This window comes from Pteropus alecto, unplaced genomic scaffold, assembly GCF_000325575.1.
Source record: "Pteropus alecto unplaced genomic scaffold, ASM32557v1 scaffold39, whole genome shotgun sequence".
Classification (NCBI taxonomy): Eukaryota; Metazoa; Chordata; class Mammalia; order Chiroptera; family Pteropodidae; genus Pteropus; species Pteropus alecto.
The window spans coordinates 14019461-14028052 of NW_006443568.1; the positions used below are offsets into that span (position 1 = coordinate 14019461).

The 8592-nt window shown below is 39.3% G+C and overlaps 2 pseudogenes; one reads left to right on the forward strand and one right to left on the reverse strand.

Annotated features, from left to right (window-relative positions):
- The first annotated feature begins 3318 nt into the window (after nt 1-3318).
- On the forward strand, nt 3319-3436 carry LOC112472996 (annotated as a pseudogene).
- A 3945-nt stretch (nt 3437-7381) lies between these two features.
- LOC112473088 lies at nt 7382-7500 on the reverse strand (annotated as a pseudogene).
- Between the last annotated feature and the right edge of the window lie 1092 nt (nt 7501-8592).

The following is an 8592-nucleotide window of genomic DNA, read 5'->3' on the forward strand; positions in this document are numbered from 1 at the left end:
AACAGATGCGAAACTGACACAGCTGGTCAATATCCTCAGGACAAAACCAACTGCATTTCTATTGGCAAGGATTATTGCATTACTATCAGAATTTTACAACTTACAGAGTTGTAAAATGGGCCAAGAGTGACAGGTAGAGATAATTCACCTGATTAGTGAGTTAATCAGACACCGAATAACGTTCACTTTTTTCTTTCTTTCTTATTTACTTTCTTTCTTTTCTCTTTTTTTCTTTCCTCCGCTTTAAAGTCTTTCACTATTTTCCCCTATACTTCTTAAGTAGGTATTATTATCATCCCTATTTAGATAAAACTCAAGGCAGAGGTCGCGCAACTAGTGAAGGGCTAAGCTGATGTAAAATGGACCCAAGATTGTATTTCAATCAGATATGGGAAGATGACAGACATGAAGACAAATGCCTTTGAAAGAAGAATTTATTCCTTACAGTTTCCAAGAGGAGGAGGGACGCCATGCCATGCAGGGCCGTATGAAAAAACACCAGGGTTGGTTAGGAGATGGAAAAAAAGCCTGGGCAAAAGCTTTTATTGTGGTTTTTATGGGAAAGAATGGAAGAAGCAAGGTAAGCGGTTTAGAGTTGGTTAGTTTGAGTAATTTCAGCTGGCTCCTGGCTATGGCATGGTCCTTAGTTAGTTACCTGGTACCTGGTCCTGGGCTGATTTAGGGCCGGGGGATATTGACTTCATGTGTGAGTTAAATAGAGCAGGTGGTTGGGTGTGTGGCCTTTGAATTGACTGATTTGCATGTGAAAGGCAGCTCACAGGCAAATTGTTTACTATCTCTAGGAATTAGCTAGCCCTAGGAGAGGGAGTCTCTCCAGGATTAGCAAGGCCCTAAAATGTCAAAGCTTGTAATACACAGAACATTAAACCGTGATTAATACATGAGCCTGAACTTGAACTCTAGCAGTCTGACCCTGGAGTGTATGTTTGTATCTGTACGCCCTACTGTCCTTCACAGGGTTATTGTGAGTACTCAAGTGGGGTATATAATAAACATATAATGCTTAGCACATGGCCCAGCACTTAATAAGTGCTTTATAAATCACTAAGACTATTATGCAAAGGCCTGGAAGTGGGAGCAAGAACAAAGCTATTCAGGAAACTAAGCAATGCAGCATGGCTTTGACTAAGGAATGTTGGGGAGTGTGGGGAATGAGCCAAAATGAGGCTAGTGCCATCAGGAGAGGCCAGGTCCTAGAGGCCTTCCTTGTTAAGAAGGCAAGGAGGAACCACTAAAGTGTTTTTAAAAAGGCTCAAATTTGTTCTTTTTAGAAGGCCCCTTTCTGGCTAATGGATGAAGAATGGATTTATTGCAGGACAACACTGGAGGCAGTAGTGACCAATGCAGCTAGATAAAGGCTTTATCTCCCCAGCAGCCGCGCAACACTCCCAGATTTTCATTAGGCCCTCTGCCTCTCCTCCCACTCTCAATCTCATGATAGGGGTTTGGGTTCTAGCCCCCTCAGGGGTGGAGCACTTGACAGCCTAAGCCTAAATCAATGAGGTCAGCCTATTCCTTGGGTCACTACAATTAAGTCAGAGATAAGCCCAACAAGAGTGACTATCAGAACTTTGGCTCAGACTACTGGAAAACAAACTTGCTGTTGTGTGTAGAACTTGGATCTGAGAGGGTGTGTTGATGGCTGGAGTTGCTGCGACCACCTTACCACTTCAAGGGGAGAGCCTAGAGTGGCCGGGGGCCATGACCCAGAACAGAATAATAAAGCCAACCCAGTGAGAAATAGAAAATGAGCTCCCAAACCATCATTTGAGCCCTGAATCTAGCCATGACTGAAGCCATGGACTTCACTTTTTAGTTCATTTTTGGCCAAGCTAATTTGAGTTTCGTTTCTGGTTGATACAATGAAAGTAAATGAAAGCAAATGGCTCACTGCAATCCATTCCCTAATATTGACTAAATCAGAAAAAGAAGCACAATCTTACTGCCATAGATTGAATGTTTACTTCCACTCCCCACTCGCATTCATATATTGAAATCTAATTGCCAATGTGGTCGGATTTGGAGGTAAAGCCTTTGGGAGACAATTAGATCATGAATGCAGAGTCTTCAAAAGTGCAATTAGCACCCCTATAAAAGAGACTCCAGAGAGCTCCCTTATCCCTTCCAACATGTTAGGACAGCAAAAAGATGGCAGTCTATGAACTAGGAAGCAGGTTCTCACCAGACACTGAATCTACTGGCATCTTGATCTTGGACTTTCCAGCCTCCAGGACTGTGAGAAATAAATTTATGTTGTTTATAAGCCCTCCAGTCTACGATAGTTTGTTATAGCAGTCTGAACAGACTAAGACACTTGTGGTTTTTAATAATAATAATAAAAAAAAACCAGTGGCTTTTAATAGTGGGAAAAAAAAAAAGGTTTACCATCCAAAGCACTCTCGTGCACCTTTGGTAAAAGCCGGTACAAACTTTGTAGAGGAAAGTTAGGCACTAGTTACTAAAATTTAAATGTTCACAACCTTTGATCCAGGGATTCCACATCTAGAAATAAATTCTACAAACTCGCACAAGCATGCAAACATAGAAAAATGCAAATATAACATTATTTATTAGAGCAAACATTAGAAATAACCCAAATGTCCATCAAAAAGAAATAGGAAAAAAAAGAGAGAGAGAGAATGGAAAAATAAATTATGGAATTTCTATACAATCAGTGCCATCGCATGCTGGCAACTCAAACAGCATACATAGCCCTACACACAATGAAATAAGATACAACATTTTAAGAGATTGTGATTGCTCTATATGAAGACACAGTGAGTTGTCCATAATATATAAAAGAAAAAATAAATCACAGATGATATATATGATAAATGTCTAAGAACTTCATTTATCAGTATATACTAGGATACCCATCAAATTGTCAATCATGGTCATCTCTAGAGAGTCAGCTCATGGGAAAATTTGTATATCTTCTTTTGTATATTTCTATAATGTTTTCTTTTCCTAAGACATTTATCACTCCGATAAGAAAATAATGATGAAGTTAAATATTTTTAAAAAGTAAGGAAGATACAGTCTAGATACGTGTCTACCTCTTTTCTCCTAACTTTGAAAAGGAAAAATAGCTCAAAATGCTCTAAAAACAATGACATCATTTAAGTAGATTAATGGGAAGTTGTGAAAATATTTCAGTGAATGTATTCAGGGTCCTTCTCTCCCAATTCTGCACATTTGTAAGACTTTGGTCAAATTCGAATAAGTCTTACAGTTCTAAGAAGAGCATGAGAATCCGGCCCTTTGATTAACAGAGCTCCAAAATTACCAGATAAAAAACTTAGAGTTCATGCCACCCTGAACGAGCCCGATCCCATCTGATCTTAGAAGCTAAGCAGGGTTGGGCCTGGTTAGTACTTGGATGGGAGACCACCTAGGAAGACCAGGTGCTGTAGGCGTAAAAAATAAAAAATAAAGGATTGTAAGCTGACAAGGTCCTTGCAATCTGTGAAGTCAACCAAGGGTTGCCTCGCCTGAAAAAAACAAAAACAAAAACTTAGAGTTCTGTCTTCATGTAGACAGGCTACCAAATGTTTGAAAACATGGAGGAAATGAAGTAACCTTTTTGCTTCTTCATCCAATTGTTTTGGCTTTGAGCAGAAAGTGCTCTGGTATCCTATTTCAGAGTTCAGCGTCTAACCTAGATATATAGCTTCTACTAAAAGAAGAGGAGTTAGAGGGGATTAATGAAAAGTGAGTTGAGACAGAAGAGTGAATGAAGGAGTAAAGATCCTATGGTGGCAAGTAACATGCAACTCAATCCGGCCTTGGCAATCCGTATCTGAAAAGTCTGCTGTCTTCAGGTGTGGCTGAATCCAGGAGCTCAATAGTATCAGAACCAGTTTCTCTCTGTCTCTTTGTGGTGGAACTTTATATAGGAAGGCTCTTCCCAACCTGTGGCACCAACACTGACAGCTCCAGGCTTACATGCTGTTCTCTCTCAAAACCAGCAGGAAGAAGATGCTCTATTTCCCTAGCAGTCCCATTGACATGAATTGGTTCTGATTTATTTTTTTGTCTGAATGAAGTCACATGGCCATGTCGAAAGCGGTCCTTATGGCTAGGAGGATAAAGTAGTCTACTAGCATAGGCCTGGCCTGCATGCCCATTCCCAGAGCTTGGGTGAGAGTTATGCTCACCAAGTCATATGGACTAAAAGCGGAGGAAGGGCGGTGTCCCCAAAGGAAAATCGAGAAAGACAGACGTAAAATATAGGAAGAGCCAAATGGGTTGATAGGACTTCAGCTCCATTTCAAATAGTGATGAGTGCTGAGAAGAACCACAAAGCAGGCAAATGGAAATAAGAAAAAGAAATTCGTTTTGACCCTTCTCTGGGACTAGTATCCCTTCCCTGCTCTTGAGGCATTTTGGGGATTAAAAAGTCAATGCCCTCCGCTTTTAGTTTTACTCTCTGGAGATTCCTCTTAAAGTGAGAGAATTCGAGATCGAAATTCCGAGGGTGGGAAGAAGAGATTCCCAGGGTTTGAGCGAAGCGGTGCCCTTCCTGGGTCGGGATTCTTCCACTCAGCAATTATTCATGGAGTGTCTGCTCCACACATCAGGCAGAGTTCACATCAATACAGCAGCCCTCACGGAGTCTGCTGTCTAAGATGAGGCACCGACAAGGACTATTAAATAAGACACATATAGCACCTCTGGTGGTGAGAAACGTTATGACAAAAAATAAAGCGTGGTGGGGAGACAGAGGGTCAAAAGGAGGTCAAGAAGGCATTTGAGCAAAGACTGAAGGACTTGAGGGATGAGGTTTGAGAGCCAAGTAGCTCTGTGGGGGAGCAGAGTTTAGGCAGAGAGAAGAGCAAGATCGAAGACCATGGGGCAAAAGGACGTTTACGTTGTTGGAGGAGCCAGGAGGCTGGTGTGGCTGGACAAGGTTAGTGAAGGGAAGAATGGTAGGAGGTCTTGCTGTGTGCTCACGTGACATTTTGCTGTGTGCTTGCATGACCTCTTCTTTGTGTGTGCTAGCTCTCTGATGTCTCCTTTTATAAGGGCACTAACTCCATCGTGAGGGCGCCACCCCCATGAAATTATCTAACAAAAATTATCTCCTAAAGGCCCCATCTCCAAATACCATCACTTTGGGGCAGGGGGTAGGACTTCGACATACGAATGGGAGTAGGACACACAAACATTCAGTCCATAACACCTTTCTAACGAACTTTGATTTTGCTCAAGATAGAGTCAGTGTCTGTGGCTTTCAACCAAGAATCCTAATTGTTGAGCACTTACTCAATTTCATTTAATTCTATTGTGGCTCTTAGAAAAGAAAACTAGAAGGGAAAGTGGAGAGAGCTCATAGTCCCTTATTCCCACTGCTAGAGAGATATCTCAAAGCAGATTACAACTAGCAGAAGTCATTAGTGTCATCTTGATTTACGATACATCCATGTGTTTAAGAGTTTCCTCGCTGCATAGTTCTAACTTCCTACCTCTTTCGTTGAAGGTTGCTGGTTTCTTTAATCAGGTCTGCAGTGAACCATAACTGCCCCCCAGGACTGGTTCATTCACAGACTCAGCTTTCCTCCTCACCTACTGCCCCCATCAGCTGCTTGGCTGTTAAGGAGCTGGGTGTTTCCTGTTTACAAAGAGATATGAAATAGATTAGTTGAGAAGTTCACCATTAATGCTTTGCTGCTTCCTTCTGATTCACAAGATGAATGTCACTTGGCCCTAGAATTTTGTCTGTCTTTGGAAGTAATGGACTAGATGATGTTTAGAAATTCGTGACAATATAAGACCGAATCTGTAAGGTGCTCAGTTTACATTACTCATTTGTATTTTGTTTATTTATACACCTTACCATGTTCCAAAGAGGATTTATTAAATATGTGCTATGCAAAAGATTTTTTTTTAAATGATGAAGCTGGGGCTAAATAAAAATTAAGGGAGGGGATAAGTCTGATGAATTAAGAGGCAAATTAGAACAGAAAGTTGCCTTACACATATTGCCTGAAGTTCTGTATAAATATTAAAGTTATACTGCAAATCTTGTTCTGAGCTTCCTGGTTGGCAAAGCAAATAGGGAAACACTTTTGATCTATAATTGATAGTGCCTTTAGGATTAAAAACAAACTAATTGCTCAGACAACAGGGCTGGTTGTAATTCTTTACTTACATAAGAAGTGGTAGTTGAATACCTGTCTTTTGTTTGGGCTCAGAAAACTTTAATTTTCTTAATCCCGGGAAATGCTATCCTTAAAAAACTCAAGAAACAAAAATTTAACTTTTCAGATCTGATAAGTTAAAGTTGGTCACTCTAACCACAGAATAATCATCATTATTATTTTTTTTACAAAGTGTCTTAAATCTTTTAAGGCACTTAAAAGATTTAAATAGTAATAACGTGGCATTTAAAATTTAAATAGTAATAACGTGGCATTTCATGATATGTAAATAGTAATAACATGTTTAAGTGTTTGCTTACAGATAGATCTCTAGATGGGTCTGGTGGGACCTGAAAAGCTTTCTAGTTCATTCTTTAAGTCCATCATGGTAAGATCATTAACTTTTATTTAATTGCAGTAAATTTTATTATCTTAATCATTTTTAAGTGTAAAGTTTAGTAATGTTAAGTATATTCACATTGTTGTGCAACAGATCTCTAGAACTTTTGTATCCTTCAAAAACAAAACTCTACCCGTTAAACAACTGAATGGCTTCCCATTCTCCCTTCCCCAGCCTCTAGCAGCTACCTTTCTACTTCCTGTTTCTGTGAATTCGACTACTCTAGATATGTCTTATCAGTAGAATCATACAATAGTTGTCATTCTGTGACTGGCTTATTTCACTTAGCTTAATTTCTTCAAGGTTCATCCATGTTGAATGAACCTTGTAGCATGTGAATAATATTCCTCTGTGTGTGTGTGTGTGTGTGTGTGTGTAACATTTTTTTTATCCATTTATTCCTGTGAAGACATTGGGTTGTTTGCACATTTTGGCACATTTTGGAATAATGCTGCAGTGAACACAGGTGTGCAGATATCTCTTTGAGATCCTGCTTTCAATCCTTTTGGGTAAATACCCAGAAGTGGAATTGCTGGATCATACAGTAATTCTATTTTAATTTTTTGAGGAACATACACAGTGTTTTCCACACTGGCTGTACCATCTTATATTCCTACCAACAATACACAAGAGTTCCAGTTTCTCCACATCCTTGCCAACACTGGTTTCTGTAAGATCGTTAACCTTTGAGGAACAAAGGACCGGAGATTAATACACTTAAAATATTTTGTCTGATGGCAGAGTGCCTCAGCCCATCAGTATTTCAGGGACTCTTCCAAGGTATCCCCAATGTTTTATTTTTATTTATGTATTTATTTTATGGCTATAGCACCTGGTCTTCCTAGGTGGTCTCCCATCCAAGTACTAACCAGGCCCTACCCTGCTTAGCTTCCAAGATCAGACAAGATTGGGCACATTCAAGGTGGCATGGCCGTAGATGCCCAATTGTTTAAATTAAACATTTTTAGAAAAATAATACACTCATGGAATAAAAAATAATGGTGTAAGGTCCACAGATTGGGAAAGAAGATATAAAACTGTCTTTGTTTGCAGATGGCATGGTTGTCTATGTGGAAAATCCCAGGGAATCAACATCAACACCAAAACAAATATGTCATTACAGCAAGATTATAGGAGTCAATATTCTTTCTATGTACCAGCAATGAACAATTAAAATTTGAAATTAAAAACACAATACCACTTACACTAGCACCTTCCAAAATGAAATACTTAGGTATAAAATCTAATAACATCTAGGTACAAGATCTATATGAGGAAAACTCTAAAACTCTGATGAAAGAAATCAAAGAACAACAAAATAAATGAGAGATATTCTTTGTTCATGGATAAGAAAATTCAGTATTAAGATGTCAGTTCTTCCCAACTTGATCTGTAGATTCAGTTCAATTCAGTCAATAGCTCAGCAAACATTTTGTGGTAGCAACAAATGGAGTTTATATGGAGAGGCAAAAGACCTGGAAAAGACAACACAATATTAAAGAAGAACTAAGTCAGAGAGACCTGACATTATCCAGCTTCAAGACTTCCTGTAGAGCTACAGTAATCAAGATAGTATGGTATTGATGAAAGAATAGATGGATTGATGGAATGGAATAGATAGACCAGAATTTAACCCTCACTAATATAGTCAACTGATTTTTTTTTTTTTTTTTTTACACCTACAGCACCTGGTCTTCCTAGGTGGTCTCCGATCCAAGTGCTAACTGGGCCAACCCTGCTTAGCTTCTGGATCAGAGGAGATCAGGCGTGTTCAGGGTGGCATGGCCATAGACTATAGTCAACTGATTTTGACAAAGGAACAAATGCAATTCAATAGAGAAAAGATAGTCCTTTCGACAAATGGTGCTGGAATAATGGGACATCCACATGCAATAAAGATGAATCTAGATACTAACCTTACACCTTTCACAAAAAGTGAACTCAAAATGGATTATAAACCTGAATGCAAAGCATAAAACCATAAAACTTCCAGAAGATAACAGGAGAAAATCTAGGTGACCTTGGGTTTAG